Source organism: Nerophis lumbriciformis, linkage group LG17 (assembly GCF_033978685.3).
Source record: "Nerophis lumbriciformis linkage group LG17, RoL_Nlum_v2.1, whole genome shotgun sequence".
NCBI classification, from domain to species: Eukaryota; Metazoa; Chordata; class Actinopteri; order Syngnathiformes; family Syngnathidae; genus Nerophis; species Nerophis lumbriciformis.
In genome coordinates, this window is record NC_084564.2 from 19630001 (window position 1) to 19652871 (window position 22871).

Here is a 22871-nt window from a genome sequence, read left to right on the forward strand (position 1 = left end):
GAGAAACATAAGCATTCAGATTATGCAAATAAAATAAACAACTTAATGTATCCTAATTGGGAAAGGTAGGTTTCTTTTGAAGGTGCGTGTTCATTTCCATATCAATGGTGTCTCTTGTGAAAGAGTAAAAAAAACAAACCTGTAGAGGCAGACAGTGAACGTGCAAGCTGGCGAATGAGTTTTGCAGTTTTTTGAAACAGATGATGGCTATATTTTGCAGCTGCTGAAACACTATTCTGGTCATTTGCTACAATATATATGGCAAATTATTTATGGTGTAAAACGGTGTCTTACCTACTATACTTTATTTCATGACTTATTTAAAGAAATACAATTACTGCACATATATATGTGCAGAGGCAAATATTTGCTCGCCACAGCCTCAGCATAATACCACATTACCTTTTGCCATCTGTGGTTGCTGTGGTGTTGTGTTACAGCATCAAGAACGGTGGATTAGTCATTCGAGTAAAGAGCTGGTTTCACTGTTGATGCTTGTGCTGCCATCTGTTTCAAATGTGCACTGTCTTTTGCTCTCTGTGTTCAACACTTCTAATATAATAACAAGGGACTGTACTTGGATGGGGATGAAGAGCAGTCCAACAACAGACAAACATTGCTGTTGTTCCGCCAAACAGGACTGTGTGTGTGTGTGGTTGTGTGTTTGCAAGTGGGGGTGGTTATAATGTGCAGGGAAAACTGATTTTTTATTTTTTTTGCCCCTCGGCTGTGCAGATGTTCGGCACTCGCTCAGCTGCCCCAAAGCTCAAGAGAAGAAAGTGGTCCAGCCAAATGCGCTCTTGTGAGAATTTAGTAGGATATGGTCCAAAAAAGGCATGAACGCCACTGCCTATTCTACGGCAGGGAAGCACAAAATAACTGCAAACGAGCAAAAAGGGACATGCAAAAAAAAAAGAAGCTCACTAATAAAAAGAAAATCTAAATAAATGTAAAAAAAAAAAGATTTTTCAACAAATGAGTTTATTGAAAAAAAAAGTGTTTTGTTACATCATTTTTTTATGTAAATTGTAATAACTTAACATCCTAAAACAACCTGTTCAAATTCGAACATAATGAAATTATTTTATTTTATTCACTTATTTTTTTAACATATTTATACAAATAAATTAGTTTAGATATATATTTGTTCTTTTTTTTTTTTACAAATTCAAAACTAATTAAATAAAGTATATTTTCAGGATCCAAATTTTAAAATATATTTGTATACACATGATTCTATATATTCATTTGTACTTATTTAAACTCTTGTATTTTACTTTCGATATTAATAACTTATTTCGGAAGCCTTACTGGGTTCTTAGATCATATATTAAAGATATTAAGGGCTGGAATCCATCATGCAATGGCTATATATATATATATATATATATATATATATATATATATATATATATATATATATATATATATATATATATATATATATATGTATATATATATATATATATATTTTATTTTTTTTATTTTTTTTGTCAACATGGCTAAAATTAATACATTTTGTAAGAAAAATGAAGTATTTTTTTAATGAATATTATTTCCAGGCTTTCCCATGCTTGCGTCTGACACCTGTAGTGTAGATACAGTAGATAGCTTGATGTAGATACATTGTTTTGTTTCCATGAGGGGAAATAAGCAGCATTGTTTTGGGGGCATACTTTTCATAGTGATTAAATAACCATCCATCCATTTTTTTTTTTTACTGCTTGCCACTTTCTGCTTCCTATCCCAGCTGCACTTGGACGGAAGGCGGGGCACACCCTGGACAAGTCACCATCCTAATCGCAGGTGAATTAATAATACATAAAAAAAAAAAATTAAAAGTGAAACTAGTTGTTATGGGCAGGGCTTAACAATTGCTTTTGCAATTTAATCGCAATGGGATAAAATGAGAGAAGTCAACATTGCGTTGTTTCGTGCGGTTAATTACCTGAATGTGTCAATCCAATTGTGAAAAGAAGAATTTAATTTTGTGTCAATGTGTTATGGTTGCAATTGAAGCGACGATGAACCATTCCATTAACAAACAAAAGCTGTGGCAACTCGCCCGCCGTGCCGTCTGCACACATTAGCGCTCTGACTGCAGCTACAGTAGCGAGCATGCAGCATTGATTACTAGCTAACTTGACACCGCCACCAGCAGGTATGTTAATTTAAGCGATGGTCTAATAAAGATGATCGCTAACGTTGTTAAAGCCTAACATTGAGGGCATTAACTGCAGAGTGATACATGCTTCAAAATCTCTAATACATCCAAAAAAAGTCACTAGATTTGTCGCGAGTTGCTTTTGAGGGTGGAAAAAAGTCCCTATGGTGAGACGGAAAGTTGCTATAATTAGGAAGATTGGCAACATTGCACAAGTCAGGTAACAGCTCGAAGACAAACACACTTCCGGCCTTCACAATAAAAGCGATGTGCTGACAATACTGTAAGTTTATAATTATGTATAATAAATATGTATTATGTATAATAAATATGATATTGTATGTTACAATACAAATGATTTATTGCTTGTGTTGCACATTATAATACAAATAATGTATTGCCTGTGTTTTCTTGAAAAATACATGAAAATTAGACAATTAAAATAATCACAATTAGAGTATTTTCCAAAAATAGTTTAGCCCTAGTTATCGGGAGCCACCACGTATTGCATGAGGCGTCCTCTAATTGCTTATGACAGGGCTGTCAAACTCATTTTAGATTGGGGGCCACAGGGAGAAAAACCTACTAAAATCACGGCACGATAACTTAAAAATAAAGACAACTTCATAAAACATAAATAAGCACATTCTGAAATTGTACAAATCATAATGTTGTTGTTGTTTTTTGTTGTTGTTTTTTTTTACAAATACCTGTTGCGGTTAATAGTATATATACTTTATTTGTCGTTATTTATCTTTACTGAATAAATTATGTGATATTGTTCATCAGTCAACTCATTGGTGTTCATTTTCAATGCATCAAGATAATATTTTTTTAATCAAAATCAAATTACAGTATGTTGTTTATGTATTTTGATAATTGTACTACCAACATCATGTGGGTTTTTTTGTACATATCTAGCATCATCTACAAAGATACGAATAATTGCTATTGCGACATTCAGAACAGCTGTTTATTTAATTCAAAAATTTCAGGTTAATTTTTATACTTATCAAACTCATCCCGCGGACCGGATAAAACCTGTCCACGGGCCTGATCTTGCCCTCGGGCCATACATTTGTCACTCCTGGCTTATGATATAATGTGAAGTGTGAAGTGAATTATATTTATATACCGCTTTTCTCTAGGGACTCAAAGTGCTTTACATAGTGAAACCCAATATCTAAGTTACATTTAAACCAGTGTGGGTGGCACTGGGAGCAGGTGGATAAAGTGTCTTGCTCATGGACACAATGGCAGTGACGAGGATGGCGAAAGCGGGGATCGAACCTGGAACCCTCAAGTTACCAACCAAGCTATACCGCCCCTATATGAATTAGACTATTTAAAAGAAGAACAATAATAAACAATATCTTCCTCAACATGAAAACAAATGTTTTCATTCCATTTGGACATAGTGAGAAATAAAGAAAAAACTCAATACATTCACACTAAACTCCTACTAAAAAAAAAAAAAAAAAAGGTCAGAAAATGGATTGTAAAAAGTTGCTCCCAGCATTGATTCCACCTCGACAGTGCCAGGTCAGAAATAAAAGCACCATTTACCCTGCAAACCACAATAAACAATTATGTTCCTTTTGCTAACGATCAGCTAAGTGTATGTGTGTGTTTTCTCTCTCCGTTAGTCCATTTCCAATGACTACAGGCACCTATTACAGGGCCAAGTGGGTGTGTGTGTCAAAGCAATCTGCGCTCGGCGCTGCAATGTCAGTCGCCCCGTTGGGTGTTTTTAGCCATGCAAGTGGTTAATTGCGTGGATAAAAATGTGGGCAGAGGGACTCTCAAAAGGCGAAAAATGACAGATGCGGTGCTGGAGAGGACTGTCATAAAGAAAAAAAAATCCAGCCAGAAGCTGAAGAGCAGCAAGGCAGACATTAAAGAGCAGAGGAGGTGTTGGGAATGGCAAGGCTCTTATTTTTTTTTTTTCTTCTTATTTTTTTTGCTAACACACAGTGATATTAAAGCCAATTCACAACACATTGTCACAAAGCGCGGTACTTTTCAGTCATGCCAAGCCTTTTTTTCCCCCTCCTGGTCCAGCTGCCAAGAGACTTCTGAGGACATAAATGCACATTACCATCAATCCAGGCACTAATTAATCTTCCCTTCAAATGACTGAAGCACACTAACTGACCCATAAAAAGACCTATCAAGAAGAGGTGGTGCCATAATTACTGTTTTGAAGTCCCTCTATTGCCACACGTTGAACCTGCAGTCGACACTATATCAATGAAACTTTACTTGAGAGTAGCCAGTGTGCAGCTTGTATAACAGGATAGATCTAACATTGTGGCTGCTGGCGGTTCAACATGAATTGGAGCATGGTATACTGGTCTGCATTGCAGTTTTTCAACATGATGATGAGCCCAAAGACACCTCCAAGGTGATCAAATGTATTGCTAAAGAAGCTGAAGGTGATGGAGTGAACTAGAAGGAGAAGGAAGGAAGGTGTCATAACATCCACCAGTAGGGATCAGTTCTAAAGGTACCGACAAAGGTTTGTCGCAACCACAGAGTACTGGTTCACATCAAATCAAACAGTGCCTTATTTCGATACCTTTGCTGCATGTGCCACAAAGTGAACTACTCCATGACTTTAGCTCTCGGCGTCTTCTGTTTGTTTGATATTGTCATTACTGCCACAAGTGGTGGAAAAGTGTATCACAACTAGGGTTGTACGGTATACCGGTGTTAGTATAGTACCGCAATACTAATGAATCATATTTGGTACTATAACGCCTCTGAAAAGTACCAAAATGTAAACAAATGCCATTGGTGGATCTATACCTAACATCCACTGTAATGATACCAAGTATAGGAGCGTATCTAGTCAATACTACTATGATTACGTCAATATTTTTTGACATCACAACATCTTTTTTTTTTTTTTAATTTATATTATATTTATAAACTCAGGAAATATGTCCATGGACACATGAGGACTTTGCATATGACCAATGTATGATCCTGTAACGACTTGGTATCGGATTGATAACCAAATTTGTGGTATCATCCAAAACTAATGTAAAGTATCAAACAACAGAAGAATAAGTGATTATTACATTTTAACTGAAGTTTAGATAGAACATGTTAAAAGAGAAAGTAAGCAGATATTAACAGTAAATGAACAAGTGGATTAATAATTAATATTCTACCACTTGTCCTTAATAATGTTGACAAAATAATAGAATGATAAATGACACAATATGCTACTGCATATGTCAGCAGACTAATTAGGAGTCTTTGTTTGTTTACTTACCAATAAAAGATAAGTTGTCTAGAATGTTCACTATTTTATTTAAGGACTAAATTACAAAGCCAATAATGCAATTTTTTGTGGTCCCCTTTATTTAGAAAAGTACCGAAAAGTATCGAATTAATTTTGGTACCGGTACCAAAACATTGGTATCGGGACAACATTAGTGCCTTATTTCGATACCTTTTGCTGCATGTGCCATAAAGTGAACTTCTCCATGACTTTAGCTCTCGACTTCTTCCGTTTGTTTGATATTGTCAATACTGCCACAAGTGGTGGAAAAGTGTATCACAACTAGAGTTGTACGGTATACCGGTGTTAGTATAGTACCGCGATACTAATGAATCATATTCGGTACTATACCGCCTCTGAAAAGTACCGGTCCCCCTCCCCCCCACCCCTCCCACAACATCTTCTTTCGTTTTTTTAAAATGTATATTATGCCCGAATGCAGCTGAGATAGGATCCAGCACCCCCCACTACCTTGAAAGGGACAAGCAGTAGAAAATGGATGGATGGATGTTTGTGAACCCAATAAATATGTCCCTGGACACATGAGGAGTTGGAATATGACCAATGTATGATCCTGTATCGACTTGGTATCAGATTGATACCAAAATTTGTGGTATCATCCAAAACTAATGTAAAGTATCAAACAACAGAAGAATAAGTGATTATTACATTTTAACAGAAATGTAGATAGAACATGTTAAAAGAGAAAGTGAGCAAATATTAACAGTAAATGAACAAGTATATTAATAATTCATTGTCTACCTCTTGTCCTTAATCATTTTGACAAAATAATAAAATGAAAAATGACACAGTATGTTACTGTTAAAAAAAAGTTAAAGTACCACTGATAGTCACACACACACTAGGTGTGGTAAAATTACTCTCTGCATTTGACCCGTCCCCTTGTTCCACACCCTGGGAGGTGAGGGGAGCAGTGAGCAGCAGCGGTGGCCGCGCTCGGGAATCATATTGGTGATTTAACCCCCAATTCCAACCCTTGATGCTGAGTGGCAAGCAGGGAGGTAAAGGGTCCCATTTTTATAGTCTTTGGTATGACTACATATGTCATCAGCTAAATTAGGAGTCTTTGTTTCCTTACTTACTAATAAAAGACAAGTTGTCTTGTCACTATTTTGTTTAAGGACCAACTTGCAATAAGAAGCATATGTTTGATGTTAAAATAAAGCCGATAATGCCATTTTTTGTTTTATTTAGCAAAGTACCAAAAAGTATCAAAATAATTTTGGTACCGGTACCAAAACATTGGTATCGGGACAACACTAATCACAACTAAGTAGCGCTGCGGCCCATACGAACCACAGCTGAGAAACAGATATTTTTCGACGGCCCACTAGTTGACGCTCTCGGCCCGGCCTTATGGTTAAGAAACACCACTCCAGAGTACATCCAAGTTTACTTCCGCAAATATTATTCCTTGAGAATAATAACATTCTTCCTGCAATGTGCGTGGTGTACTGATGTACGGAAAAACATTTTGAGAGACACAGTTGTCAACAGTCTAGAAGGAAGTTTTTTTTTTCTTGAACCTTCGACCTTTAATACTTGACAGACATCGGCTTAATAAAAAGTCATTTTTCCGCATTAATGTATGAATGCATGAGTTGCGGAGCGGGCGAGGCACTGTGGAGGCGTCGTGCGACAGCGCATCAATAATCTAGAGTGTTGATTCTTCGCGATCATCAAAAGAAGACGAGCTGGAGCAGCGGGGTCACAGGGACGGATGGAAGGAGGTCTATACAGTTTGATAGGTGTACCAAGAAAGTGAATAGCAGATGGTGTTGTGGGAACAATCCGCCAACATCACTCTCTTTTTCTTTTCTTTTTTTTTTTTTTGCTGTATGTGGCGCCAACATGGATTGTTGTCCTTACAGCTCGGTCTGCAGCCTCTCCAGGTCACTGCAGACAGCTGTTCTCAAGTAGGATCAGACTCAGACATGAGGGTGCTTGGTGGAGCTGTTTGCAGACCATCTGCTTGTGGCTCGCCGTCCTAACAATAAGAGCCCCGCACTGTCGCCCGGCTGGCTGACTTCAGTAGGACCACGCCGACTGGTAGCTACGGGGTGTTTGGTGATCACGAGGCGCTGGACCAAAAGAACTACACATTGCTGCTGGACTTGATTTTTGACCACAGAAGCGATATCAATCCAAAATGGCACAGACAAAACTGTGCATTTACTACATATTTTCTTGATTTTTTGTGCATATCTCCTCAAATAGTGACCTATACTCTAATGTATCGATGTGTTTGTTGTCTCCTTGAGATACGACCCAGGAATGACACCAGTTCTGTTCAAAACTTGGGAGACAAACATTCTTGCAGGAAATTCCTAAAAACATTAAAGTATAACTGTTCTATAGAGGAATTTGTACCACTGTGAACACATTACTCAGTGGCCTAGTGGTTAGAGTGTCCGCCCTGAGATCGGAAGGTTGTGAGTTCAAACCCCTGCCGAGTCATACCAAAGACTATAAAAATGGGACCCATTACCTTGGCACTCAGCATCAAGGGTTGGAATTGGGGAGGGGTTTAAATCACCAAAAATGATTCCCGGGCGCGGCTTCCGCTGCTGCTCACTGCTCCCCTCACCTCCCAGGGGGTGATCAAGGGTGATGGGTCAAATGCAGAGAATCATTTTGCCACACCTAGTGTGTGTGTGACAATCATTGGTACTTTAACTTTTTAACTTTAACTTTATTAACAGATTCCCACTTTTAAATTTTAATCTTGCTAAGTGAATTTTTTGTGAAGTGAATTTATATTTATATAGCGCTTTTCTCTAGTGACTCAAAGCGCTTTACATAGTGAAACCCAATATCTGAGTTACATATAAACCAGTGTGGGTGGCACTGGGAGCAGGTGGGTGAAGTGTCTTGCCCAAGGACACAACGGCAGTGACGAGGATGGCAGAAGCGGGAATCAAACCTGGAACCCTCAAGTTGCTGGCACGACCTCTCTGCCAACCGAGCTATGCCGCCCCTAACACAGCGCCTCAAGTGTTATCTTTTTTTTGTAAACTGAATTTATTAGGAAAAACTTTAAAAAAAAAAGAAGTATTTTCTGACTTGCTAACAAACATAGAACACTGGGGTCCAAACTTGTGATTTACATCAGTGGTCCCCAACCACCGTTACCGGATCAATTGGTACCGGGCCGCACAAGAAATAAAAAAATAAAAAACATTTTTTTTTTTTCTTTTTTTTTTTTTTTTTTTAAATTAAATCAACATAAAAAACACAAGATACACTTACAATTATTGCACCAACCCAAAAAACCTCCCTCCACCATTTACACTCATTCACACAAAAGGGTTGTTTCTTTCTGTTATTAATATTTCTGGTTCCTACATTATAGAACAATATAGATCAATACTCTCCCTTAGAGATAGGGTGAGAAGCTCTGTCATCCGGGGGGAGCTCAATGTAAAGCCGCTGTTCCGCCACATCAAGAGGAGCCAGATGAGGTGGTTCGGGCATCTGGTCAGGATGCCACCCGAACGCCTCCCTAGGGAGGTGTTTAGGGCACGTCCGACCGGTAGGAGGCCACGGGGAAGACCCAGGACACGTTGGGAAGACTATATATCCCGGCTGGCCTGGGAACGCCTCGGGATCCCCCGGGAGGAGCTGGACGAAGTGGCTGGGGAGAGGGAAGTCTGGGCTTCCCTGCTTAGGCTGCTGCCCCCGCGACCCGACCTCGGATAAGCGGAAGAAGATGGATGGATGAATGGATAGATCAATACAGTCTGCAGGGATACAGTCCGCAAGCACACATGATTGTATTTTTTTTATGAACAAAAAAAAAATTTAAAAAATAAATAAATACCTCCCACTCCCCGGTCCGTGGGACAAATTTTCAAGCGTGATTTACGTAACTAAGATGTTCCTCAAGGCACCTCTTTAGGTCCTCTCTTTTTTAGCAGTTACACATTTTTTTCATAATGCGGTTTATGTACAGTAGGGAAGAGATTCATAATGCCCCATATCTGGGTGGATCTCGCGTGAGAGGAAGAGGGTGGCGGTTTAATCCTTTTGCAATGCAGTCTACCGAAAATGATGGAAGAACACCACTCAAGTCAAAGGACTCAAACTTCAGTAAGCAACTTCATTGACAACCCTGCTATTTTAGGGTCCTTTAAGTTACCAATTCTCTTCTCCTTGGCAGACAATTACAAACTATTGTTTTTACTACAGTAGGGAAGAGATTCATATGGCCCCATTCTTGGGTGGATCTCGTGTCAGAGGAAGGTGGGGGTTAATCATTTTGCAATGCAGTCTCCTGAAAATGATGGAAATCACTACTCTACATCGCAATTAATGATGTGGTCAAAGTTGGAATACACAAAATATATTTTAAGATATTTAACACTCTACTGCCTTCTAGTGGCTAAAGTGGATAGTGCACACCTCACATTTTTCACATTTCATGTGTCAGAGAAGCAACATTGGGTCGTTTGAATCCCCTTCCTACTGTAACTAAGATGTTCCTGTTTCGTCTTTACTTCAGATGCAGTCAGTAGTCTTTAGTTATAATAGTAGTGTTTCTCAAAGTTCCATTTGAGCTATTCAACTGGTGGCCAACGAATTCAGTTCTTTTTGGCAGCAGATTCTTAAAAAACACTAGAGTGCTGTCGGAGAGATGATCTTTGACTAGCTTTTTTGCAGAATGTCCTTAAAACAGCAGAGCGCTCCTGTAACTCTTACAAAATAAATAGAGCAAAACCAAAAGTCCACTGTAGAGGACATTGGTTATCTGGAACATACAACATAAGACTAAAAGTGAAGAGAGAAGTCCAGCCCCCCGGTCCTTAACTTTCTGGAAATGCGGCCCCAAAACCAGCCTCGTTCAAAGGTGTCAAACGTACGGCCCGCTTTTTTGACCTTGGAACCAGACTTTTCCAAATATTAACACTGAATTAGTAATCGTACTATGGATTGTAATCATATTTAAAATCAATAATTATACCTAACCTGCTTACAGTTTACAACCTTGTCAAATGATATGAACCCATGTGTTAATCACACATATATTTTTATTTATCTAACACAGGCTGATTAGAAAACTAAGTACTAACTAAATATACTGCATAAGAAGGGACTCAAATAACTCACAAAAAATATATTGATATACAATTATGTTGCGCTAAATTAAATAAAACCAGATTAATAATGTCTGTTTCTTTACTAAACCATCAAATTTAAGCGCAAATAAAAATACTGCTTCACTACTTTGGTCATATTTTTGCGCTTTTCTGTATGATTTTAGCTCCAGTCTTCTTCTGTTTGGTTGATATTGTCATTACTGCCACAAGTGGTGAAAACGTGTATCATTGAGTACCGCTGCAGCCCATACAGACGACAACTGAGAAATAGATATTATTTTGACCAAAAATAGTCCCCGGGCCGATGGCTAAGAAACACTGCTGTAAGCCAGTGATTTTCAACCACTGTGCCGCGGCACACTAGTATGCCGTGAGATATTGTCTGGTGTGCCGTGGGAAATTATGCAACTTCACCTAATTGGTCCAAAAAATATTTTTTGCAAATCAATAATCATAATAATGTGCCGTTGTCTAGTGCCTGTGCTGTGTAGAGCTTGGCAGGATCTTGTAATACTCCATAACAGTAGGTGGCAGCAGGTAGTTCATTGCTTTGTAGAAGTCGGAACGCGTCGAGGATGGTTTGTCGTGATCCCAATATGCAGAGCACAGCGGGAGACAGCGTGCAGGTAAAAAGGTATGTAACGCTTAAACCAAAAATTAACAAAAGGCAAGTCCCGTTAGGAAAAGGCACTGAAGAATAGGGATGGCTATGTAAAACAAAAGTAAAACTGAACTGGCTACAAAGTAAACAAAAACAGAATGCTGGACGACAGCAAAAACTTACAGCGTGTGGAGAAAAGACAGCGTCCACAAAGCACATCCGTACACGACATGACGATCAACAATGTCCCCGCATAGAAGGATAACGTACGCATAATTTCAATTGTCTTGATTGCGAAAACAAACCGGATGCGGGCAATAGCACTCAAAGGAAGGTGTGCAGCTGCTACTGGAGAACACCAACAAAACACAAAGGGTCACCAAAATAACAGCGCAAGACAGGAACTAAAGCATGACGCACAGGAAACAGTAACAAACTCAAAATAAGGCACGACAACCTGGTGGAGTTTCATTTTTTTAACCTTTTCTGCTGGTGGTGTGCCTCCGTATTTTTTCTATGAAAAAAATGTGCCTTGGCTCAAAAAAGGTTGAAAAACACTGCTGTAAGCAATAGACAAATGGGAGCACTTGAGTAAAAACACTACACGAGGAATAGAAAAATACAATATTTATGTGATTTTACCGGACAATAAAGCTAGAACCAAAATAATCATGTATTACAGTCACGGCTTTATCCTCGCACCAAGTCCCTTTGAAACAAATTTGCCGTCATCTGCTTGATTAAACAGGGAGAGCATGTGTAGTAATGTTGCTGACTCTGCTTAAAAAAAAAATAAAAATAAAAAAAACAATCCTCTCCGCAATCGCATGTGCATGCTCCTTATTAATTAGTCCCAACCATTGGCGCACGGCTCGGCTTGTTTGCAATACAAACGCCGGGAGTAGCCTGGCACCGCCTTCATCTCCATCTCTTCCCATGTGGGTCAATGCTCCGCGGGTGCAGCGGGACTAGAAATGTTGGAAGAATATTGATGAAGTCGTGGGCAAAACATGCGGCGTATCTGATCTGTACCTAATGAAGGGACCAGTGCGGAGGCACAGTGGGACGAGTCTCAGTGATTAGTGAAGTCTAAGGGGAATAAGTGAAGTCATGCATCAGGGAGTTATAGTCGCCCATCTGCTCTCAATAATTACCGCCGCTTAATTGACTGCTATGGACCGAGCTGAAGTCAGCAGTATATGTCCGGGATTTACAATCATACTTGTTGGCCTCTAAATCCTTCTCATTTCGGCAACATCCCCAGTACATTGTGTATTTAGATGCTAATGTGTTTAACCTCCGAGTCAGACCACGCCGGAGGCATACTTGCCAACCCTCCCGGATTTTCCGGGAGACTCCCGAAATTCAGCGCCTCTCCCGAAAACCTCCCGGGACAAATTTTCTCCCGAAACTCTCCCGAAATTCAGCCGGAGCTGGAGGCCACGCCCCCTCCAGCTCCATGCGGACCTGAGTGAGACAGCCTGTTTTCACGTCCGCTTTCCCACAATATAAACAGCGTGCCTGCCCAATCACGGTACAACTGTAGAATGATCGAGGGCGAGTTCTTGGTTTCTTATGTGGGTTTATTGTTAGGCAGTTTCATTAACGTCCTCCCAGCGCGGTAACAACACACAACAACAGCAGTCACGTTTTTGTCTACCGTAAAGCAGTTTGTCTGCCATAAACAGCAATGTTGTGACACTCTTAAACAGGACGATACTGTCATCTACTGTACATGCATATGTGACAATAACATATAGGGCTTTTATAGAGTGCAGTGCACAACTGCGCACACAACAAGGAGACGAAGCAGAAGAATGAGGAAGATACAGCCGTGGCGACGCCGACGCCGACGACGAGTAAGATGAAGAAATACGCTTGTAAGTTCCAAGCCGCAGCTGCAATTGGACCTGGATAGCCTACGGGAAGAAGAAGTGGACTACCAAGTGCTTGGCAGTGAAGATCTTCCTTAGGAAGCAAAGATTGACCGGTTTTGGGCCATGCTAGGGAGAGATGGGAGATTCCAGACTCTAGTGAATTTGATGAAAGCACTTTTGTGCGTGCCACACAGCAATGCATCATCAGAGAGGGTGTTCAGCATGGTTAGAAAAATAATGACAGAGAATAATTCAACCCTTAACTCAACAATGAGTAGATGAGTGTTATGTGTGTGTATATGTGTAAATAAATGAACACTGTAATTCAAGTATTTATTTATATATATATATACTTGACTTGGTGAATTCTAGCTGTAAATATACTCCTCCCCTCTTAACCACGCCCCCAACCACGCCCCACGCCCCACCTCGACCACGCCCTCTCACCCCCTCCCACCCCAACCTCCCGAAATCGGAGGTCTCAAGGTTTGCTAGTATGGCCGGAGGGGAGATACGGAACTGAGGTGAACGTGAATTGTGAGCACATGGAAGGAAGATGCCATTTTTGAATGCACTGTATATGTGAAATATTGACTCCAGATGCTTTAGGGACAAAGCCGAGGTGCGAAAGTTACAGTTTATTATGTTACAGTAGAGTTTGGAATGCTTATTTATTTGTGTGTGCATCGTCACATGATTTGCCACCGTGCAATGTTGCTCAACAAAGGCGGAGAAGGACGCCAGCTTGTAAATGTGGACGTTAATAATGCACGGTTTCAAAAGGCTTTTTATGGGAAAGCAAATGCAGTGTGTTTTAATGGCTACTGTTTTATTTATTTTCTTCAGAAATATAGTTGAAGCGTCATTTTAATGGAGGCTCGTCAGACATTTTATTAGGTACACCTGCACTATGCAATGACATTCCCAAATTTATGATCCTGCAAAAAATGTTGTAGGTCATAGACAACCACAATGTATCCGACCTGGCAATTTCTGTATTTTTAAATACGTAATTACTAAATTACAATTGGGGTAGAACAAGGGTTAGTGCATGTGCCGCACAATACGGAGGTTCAATCCCCGGGGTCTATCTGTGTGGAGTTTGGCTGTTCTCCCCGTGACTGCGTGGGTTCCCTCCGGGGACTCCGGCTTCCTCGCACTTCAAAAACATGCACCTTGGGATAGGTTGATTGGCAACACTAAATTGGCCCTATTGTGTGTTTGTGAGTATGAATGTTGTCTATCTGTGTTGGCCCTGCGATGAAGTGGCAACTTGTACAGGGTGTACACCGCCTTCCGCCCGAATGCAGCTGAGATAGGCTCCAGCACCCCCTGCGACCCCAAAAGGGACAAGGTTTATGTATTTTTTTTTTCAGGGTTAAGGTTAGGCATTTATGAGCCTAATTTAACAAAATAATACAGTTAAATACTATTAATCTGACAAAGTTACAGTGTAGTTCTGCAAATAATACTGAACTCGGCCTCAAGATGTTTGTTCTTTTAGCTTCATATGTTGCTTCCTGTTTGTTAAAGTTAAAGGGGAGCAGTGAGCAGCAGCGGTTGGCCGTGCTCGGGAATCATCTTAGTGATTTAACCCTCAAATGAATTAAGGGGCTGTTTGTTACATCTACACAGACGCCAAGAGGGTGCCAACTTTCCAATGTATTTTACACAGTATATCCCGCCCTGTTACAACTTCTCGTACATAATGACGTAAATATGTACCTACGTAACACATGCACGCGCATTAACTTTATATGTTGTTAGCTAATAACAGTAATTTAGCATAATAGTAATTTAATAGTAACATAAGCTAGCGGGTGGTGTTTTTACATTTTTTGCTTTGGAAAATGTTACTGTGACCAAGTTTCAAACAGCACCTTTAAGGAGCTTTTAACCCAGTTCAAGGCCACCCCTCGATTCTGTATTGTTCAAATTTGTTTGGATATCGTGACTATGTCAAACGCTTTTTGTTAGGTCTACAAACATTTCATGAACAAGTAAAATGACTCTTAGACAGCCAATACAGATACCAAGATTGGTTTTTGAATAATTTGTCAATAATTTGAGAAAATTGGAAGAAAGGAATAATAATACACAAACATCGTATTTTCCGGACTATAAGCCAACATTTTTTCCAACCCTTTGAATCCTGCGGCATATAAAAACGGTGCGGCAATTTTTCAAATATTTTTTTCCGCTAACGGCCATAATTTTTAGTTTTCACATTACACCAAGAGACACACTAAAATGATGTGTTATTGTTTGTCCTATGGCGCAGTCTTTTGGGCTAGTTTGCTCACTGCAAGTGCTGCTGGTTTAAGATCTACTTCCTGTTTTGTGCCTGGACCTGGAAGTATAACGGTCCATTGGGTTTCTGCTCGAAATGATTCTTCATGCATCACTCCAAGCAACGATTGTAAGTTTTACAATATAACTAAAACAATTCATACTTACTAAACCGTCCCATGCGTGATGTCTGTAGGAGTGTTCTAATGCATATTTGTACATGCTACTGTAATGTAATCAAGCTAGCGTCGTTAGCATTAGCAAATATGCTAACACATTTACAAAAGTCTGTGTTAGTACAGTATTATTAACTTACAATAACATAATTTTTGTATTGTTTCAGTTTCGTAAATTCACCAAACTGCCACTGTGAAGATATTGAGTTTTTTTAGCTGATTGGAGCGCTAGCTTCCGCAGCTAGCAGGTCCATGCAATTACTTCTGTTTTGTTTAATCAGCTGTTTTACTCCCGTGTTACAGACACCGTTTGAAAACAATTAAGGTATCGTATTTTTCGGACTATAAGTCGCAGTTTTTTTCATAGTTTGGCCGGGGGTGCAACTTATACTCAGGAGCGACTTATGTGTGAACTTTTTAACACATTACCGTAAAATATCAAATAATATTATTTAGCTCATTCACGTAAGAGACTAGGCATATAAGATTTCATGGGATTTAGCGATTAGGAGTGACAGATTGTTTGGTAAACGTATCGCATGTTCTATATGTTAGTTATTTGAATGACTCTTACCATAATATGTTACGTTAACATACCAGGCACGTTCTCAGTTGGTTATTTATGCCTCATATAACGTACACTTATTCAGCCTGTTGTTCACTATTCTTTATTTATTTTAAATTGCCTTTCAAATGTCTATTCTTGGTGTAGGGTTTTATCAAATTAATTTCCCCCAAAAAATGCGACTTATACCCCAGTGCGACTTATATATGTTTTTTTCCTTCTTTATTATGCATTTTCGGCAGGTGCGACTTATACTCCGGTGCGACTTATACTCCGAAAAATACGGTATGTACGTAAACATGTACAAAATATTTCATACCGGTATACATCCATGGCTTATAGTCTAGTGTGGCTAATATATGTGAAAATATTATATATTTTTCTAACATTTGGTGGGTGCGGCTTGAGTAACGGTGTGCTCTACAGCCCGGAAAGTACGGTAATATGGAAATTGATAATATATTGACATTTTTGTATCCCTCTCTCCCACTTTATCTCTGTATTTGCACTCACATATGTGAGCATTGATTCTTTAAAACAATCTCAAAGCTCAACCTTGGGTTCACCTCAGCATACAGATGCAGACAGATATTCATGTACTTATTGTGTGACCTATTTAAGGAAAGCACACTTTTGCACACCTTCTTGTAGCTCAAACTGTCACATATTTCCACTTTCTGCAGCTCAGGGAGCAAAAAAAAAAAAAAAAAAGAAACGGTCTGTGGCCAGGCAGCCAGTTATATAACACAAATTAACCAGTTTGTTTGTAAAGGGAAAAAGGAGACAAGTGATACTAGAAATTAACAAAAAAAACTTAGTTGTTATTAAAAATAAGTTAGCTATAGTGTATTTACTGGCATAGACCAACATGATACACACATGAGTGGTGGTTGTGATGCATCCTGTTTAATTTATGATGCAAACACATGTTAAGAACTTCCTCACTGGATGGCAGGATGCCTTTTCACCACCGCTGCTCTCTCACTCTCGAGCTGGCTGTGGCCCAATTCAAGCATAGCCAGAACTGTTCAGATCATGCAGGCAGGCTATGCATTTTCCATTTGGAGAACATCTCTGAATGTGTCTGAGGCTCTTTCAGCTGGATCGGATCTTTCAGCAAAAACAAAGAAGGTCCCTAAAGTGTTGGTTGGTTGAATATAAAATTGGCACCCAGACAGGGTTGTGGACCTTTTGTAAGACACTTAATGTAATACAGAATGTGTTCCAAGAGGCTGTCCGACCTTTGATACAGGTTTGCTACAAAATACAGGTGCATCTCAATGTATTGGCATGCTATGCAACAAGGTCATTTATTCCAGTGGTTCAATTCAGTTCACATTTGTGGTCTGATAGGCAGAACACTGACTTCCTGGATAATGACAATTTTTTCAATGCTAATCATCAGATTTTTTTTTTTACACAGTCAGTTTTTTTTTGGTGCCACATGTTTTAATTGTCAAATGAAATAATTGGCTGCAGTGAGTAGTAAAGCAGGACCGTCCCTGGCTAAATCAGGGCCCTAAACATAATTTTATTTTGAGCCCCCCATTACAATTTATTTTCACATATTTTATTTATGTGCAACAATTTATATAGTCCATCCATCCATCCATCTTCTTCCGCTTATCCGAGGTCGGGTCGCGGGGGCAGCAGCTTAAGCAGGGAAGCCCAGACTTCCCTCTCCCCAGCCACTTCGTCCAGCTCTTCCTGTGGGACCCCGAGGCGTTCCCAGGCCAGCCGGGAGACATAGTCTTCCCAACGTGTCCTGGGTCTTCCCCGCGGCTTCCTACCGGTGGGACGTGCCCTAAACACCTCCCTAAGGAGGCGTTCGGGTGGCATCCTGACCAGATGCCCGAACCACCTCATCTGGCTCCTCTCGATGTGGAGGAGCAGCGGCTTTACTTTGAGCTCCCCCCGGATGGCAGAGCTTCTCACCCTATCTCTAAGGGAGAGCCCCGCCACCCGGCGGAGGAAACTAATTTCGGCCGCTTGTACCCGTGATCTTGTCCTTTCGGTCATAACCCAAAGCTCATGACCATAGGTGAGGATGGGAACGTAGATCGACCGGTAAATTGAGAGCTTTGCCTTCCGGCTCAGCTCCTTCTTCACCACAACGGATCGATACAGCGTCCGCATTACTGAAGACGCCGCACCGATCCGCCTGTCGATCTCACGATCCACTCTTCCCCCACTCGTGAACAAGACTCCTAGGTACTTGAACTCCTCCACTTGGGGCAAGATCTCCTCCCCAACCCGGAGATGGCACTCCACCCTTTTCCGGGCGAGAACCATGGACTCGGACTTGGAGGTGCTGATTCTCATCCCAGTCGCTTCACACTTAATACCTTGTTATTAATTTTTTCCACACTTAATTTGTGTGGAAAAACCTTTATACTTTTTTAGTCAAACTTGAATTTAATTTGATGCACGTTTTGACTAGAAATGTCCGATAATGGCTTTTTTGCCGATATCCGATATTTTGATATTGTCCAACTCTTAATTACCGATTCCAATATCAACCGATACCGATATATACAGTCGTGCAATTAACACATTATTATGCCTAATTTTGTTGTGATGCCCCGCTGGATGCATTAAACAATGTAACAAGGTTTTCCAAAATAAATCAACTCAAGTTATGGAAAAAAATGCCAACATGGCACTGCCATATTTATTATTGAAGTCACAAAGTGCATTATTTTTTTTTAACATGCCTCAAAACAGCAGCTTGGAATTTGGGACATGCTCTCCCTGAGAGAGCATGAGGAGGTTGAGGTGGGCGGGGTCGAGGGGTGCGGGGTTATGGGTAGGGAGTGGCGGGGGGTGTATATCGTAGCGTCCCGGAAGAGTTAGTGCTGCAAAGAGTTCTGGGTATTTGTTCTGTTGTGTTTGTGTTGTGTTACGGTGCGGATGTTCTCCCGAAATGTGTTTGTCATTCTTGTTTGGTGTGGGTTCACAGTGTGGCGCATATTTGTAACAGTGTTAAAGTTGTTTATACGGCCACCCTCAGTGTGACCTGTATGGATGTTGACCAAGTATGCATTGCATTCACTTGTGTGTGTGTGAAAAGCCGTAGAAATTATGTGATTGGGCCGGCACGCAAAAGCAGTGCCTTTAAGGTTTATTGGCGCTCTGTACTTCTCCCTACATCCGTGTACCACTCTGTACAGTGGCGTTTTAAAAAGTCAGACATTTTACTTTTTGAAACCGATACCGATAATTTCCGATATTACATTCAAAATAATTTATCGGCCGAGAATATCGGCAGTCCGATATTATCGGACATCTCTAGTTTTGACATAAAATGAATTCATGGGTAAGAAATTGTTCAAGTGTTTGGGACTTATGCTGATCCCAAATACACATCAGCAGGTACCAATAAGTAAGACAAGTTGGTTTTGCATAACAGGGCAAAACAAAATGCCAGATAGTATGTCTGCGAACACATGCCTTTTCGGGGTGCTTACACACACGCCATAATAATACCCGTATATGAAAGCGGTGTGGCTCGGCAGCATACCAAAGTCGTACTAAAACATTTTGACAGATTTTTAAACGCTGTGTGTAATGTTCTATATTCTCAATGAAACGTCTACGTTTTGGTCTTGTTTGCTTACTGGCTAGCGTCATTTATTGAACAACAGGCATCAATCAACCTGCAGTCCACACGTATCTCTTATGTGTGACCGCCAACAACTGGACACACTTCTTACACCGTGCACCACATACAATTGGTTTGAGGTCAATGAGCACAACCAGAATTATTACAAATATAAGGCACTAGTGTTGTCCCGATACCAATATTTTGGTACCGGTACCAAAATTATTTCGATACTTTTCGGTACTTTGATACTTTTCTAAATAAAGGGGACCACAAAAAATTGCATTATTGGCTTTAGTTTAACAAACAATCTTACGGTACATTAAACATATGTTTCTTATTGCAAGTTTGTCCTTGAATAAAATAGTGAACATACAAGACAACTTGTCTTTTATTATTAAGTAAGCAACAAATGCTCCTAATTTATTCTGCTGATGTATGCAGTAACATATTGTGTCATTTTCCATTCTATTATTTTGTCAAAATTATTAAGGACAAGTGGTAGAAAGTAAATTATTAATCTACTTGTTCATTTACTGTTAATACCTGCTTACTTTCTCTTTTAACATGTTCTATCTACACTTCTGTTAAAATGTAATAATCATGTATTCTTCTGTTGTTTGGTACTTTTCAGAGGCGGTATAGTACCGAATATGATTCATTAGTATTGTGGTACTATACTAATACTGGTATACTGTACCACCCTATAAGGCGCATTGTTGATTTTTGAGAAAATGGAAAGATTTTAAGTGTGCTTTATAGGTAACCAAAACATGAAGTTGCCTAGGTTCTTGGCACATCTCTGGCCGGCAATTGATCCCAGAACGATTGTTTACCAACCCATACAAAATAACCACAACAATTTTTTTTGGGTGAAACATGCCATTATATTTCTCATCAGTGATGGAGCAGGAAGGGGCTAGGAATACATTTGTGGTCAAACTTCAAATGAAGTCATTTACCGACCATTTACATGTGTGGTCTGCATCTCGGGAGGGCGACCCTGGTAGTTAGTGTTTTATGTGAAGACAAGCAGACTGAGACAAACATATATATATATATATATATATATATATGTACATATATATATATATATATATATATATATATATATATATATATATATATATATATATATATATATATATATATATATATACATATATAAATATATATATATATATATATATATATATATATAAAAAAAAAAAATATATATATATATATATATATATGTTTGTCTCAGTCTGCTTGTTTGTCTCAGTCTGCTTGTTTTCACATAAAACACTATTCACCTTCTCTGAACTTTTCAATGCATTTGTTCAACTGTTCAATGTTGTATATGTTTATATATATATGTTTATATATATATATATATATATATATATATATATATATATATATATATATATATATATATATATATATATATATATATATAAACATATATAAACATATATATACATATACAACATTGAACAGTTGAACAAATACATTGAAAAGTTCAGAGAAGGTGAAAATAAGTTGAACTGTAAAAGTTTTAGAGGGTTTTAGGTTATTCTTGAAATTTCACCCAAAAAGCCAAATACCCTTAACTTATTTATGAGTATTGTTTTTTTTCTTTCATATTTAAGCGATACCGGGTTACACTTTCAGCCAACTTTACGATTTGTTTGTTAGTCCTTCAACATCCTTGTGCTGTGTGGTAAATATTGTAAATCCCCAATATCTGTATGTTCACCTTCAGGGCGAGAACACTGCTTTTGTATACAACTACCTGGCTTGTTTGAGAACAGAGCCATCAATATTTACAGCTCCGTCGTCCTTCCTCAACATCCTGGTGGACTTACAGATGGGATTTGTCGGACAAGTTTGAACTTTTACTGTGCCAGTTTTCCGGTATGGAGTTATTACCTATTTCAAGGTTGGTATATTTCTGTCTTTATAAGAGCATTTGTTCGTTTTTGTGTAGAGTTTTTGACATCTTATAAAACATGTTTATAGTGCATGGATGGTGGTTTGTCTTTGTCTGCAGCCTGCTCGTATTTGAACGGAAGAGGGTGGAGCTCTACTTTAAATCGGTCCCTCTTACAAGAAAAGCATGCAGCAGTTAAAGCAGTTCAAAAATAACAACACAATATCAGCACGGGGGTATTTGTTCAAAACCAAGATGTGCTTCAAATTCCGCTGCTGAGAGCCAAGAACCTTGTAAATGAATAAGGCAGCATGGAAATTAAGCAAATTGATACCCAACGCGCGTGAATCAGAGTTCAATTATGTCGCAGTTTCATTTTTGCGAGCGGCTTAATTTGGGAAGTGGATGTTAGCGCAGGAAAATAAAGCAGCTATGCTAAGCTGTGCTGAGCGCCTTGCCTGACGAGTCAGTCGAACAGGGAGGAGGAGGAGGGAGAATGCAGAGGCTAAAACATTTGGACGACATCTACTTGAAAGATACATCTCCTGGATGCACTGGGACACATCATCAGTGATGTATCCTGGATTCATCGGGTGTTTCGGGTCTCGCAACATCAGACACCCTCGTCCGGGCGACCCAGCCGGGGTGATCAAATCCCTGCTTGTGTCCCAGTAGCAAGCCACGGATCTGCCCTTTTTAGCCACAACCACCTCGTGGCTTTCTCTGCCGCTTCACTTGCGGATTGACAATCACCACAATTAAGACATACTCACTTTAGAACAGAGCTGTTTAACGTAATTGTTTTAAGGGTGACATTTCCAGAAAGCTTTTATCGTCACTATTTTTATTCGAAGAACCAGCATCCTTTGTAGAGCACATTTCAGTCAATTTGTTTTTTCAGTTACAGATTTCAGAAAAAAAAACAGCTTTTATGCAAAATACAAGTGTCCACCGCAATAGACGTTGGCCTTTAGGAGGTTAAAATGGCAATGCAATTATCAGCCAACATGTTTACACTGGTCCTTGTTCTTGCATGCAACAAGAGTGCTTTAGAGGAGGTGTGTCAAACTTGTTTTTATTAAGTGCCACATGGCTGCCTGTAACAGTGAATAATACATACTCTATATATATATATATATATATATATATATATATATATATATATATATATATATATATATATATATATATTGTTGCGTTTTGGACCAGTTGTTCCTCCCAGGGAATTCAAGTCACAAGTCGCTCCCAAGCTCTTTACGACACTTAAAGCTGAGTAG

At 39.4% G+C, this 22871-nt stretch overlaps 1 protein-coding gene across 8 annotated transcripts in view; it reads right to left on the reverse strand.

Annotated features, from left to right (window-relative positions):
- kirrel3b (kirre like nephrin family adhesion molecule 3b) overlaps positions 1-22871 on the reverse strand; it is a 430118-nt gene that overhangs the window by 82432 nt on the left and 324815 nt on the right. The gene's annotated exons all lie outside the window — the stretch shown is intronic.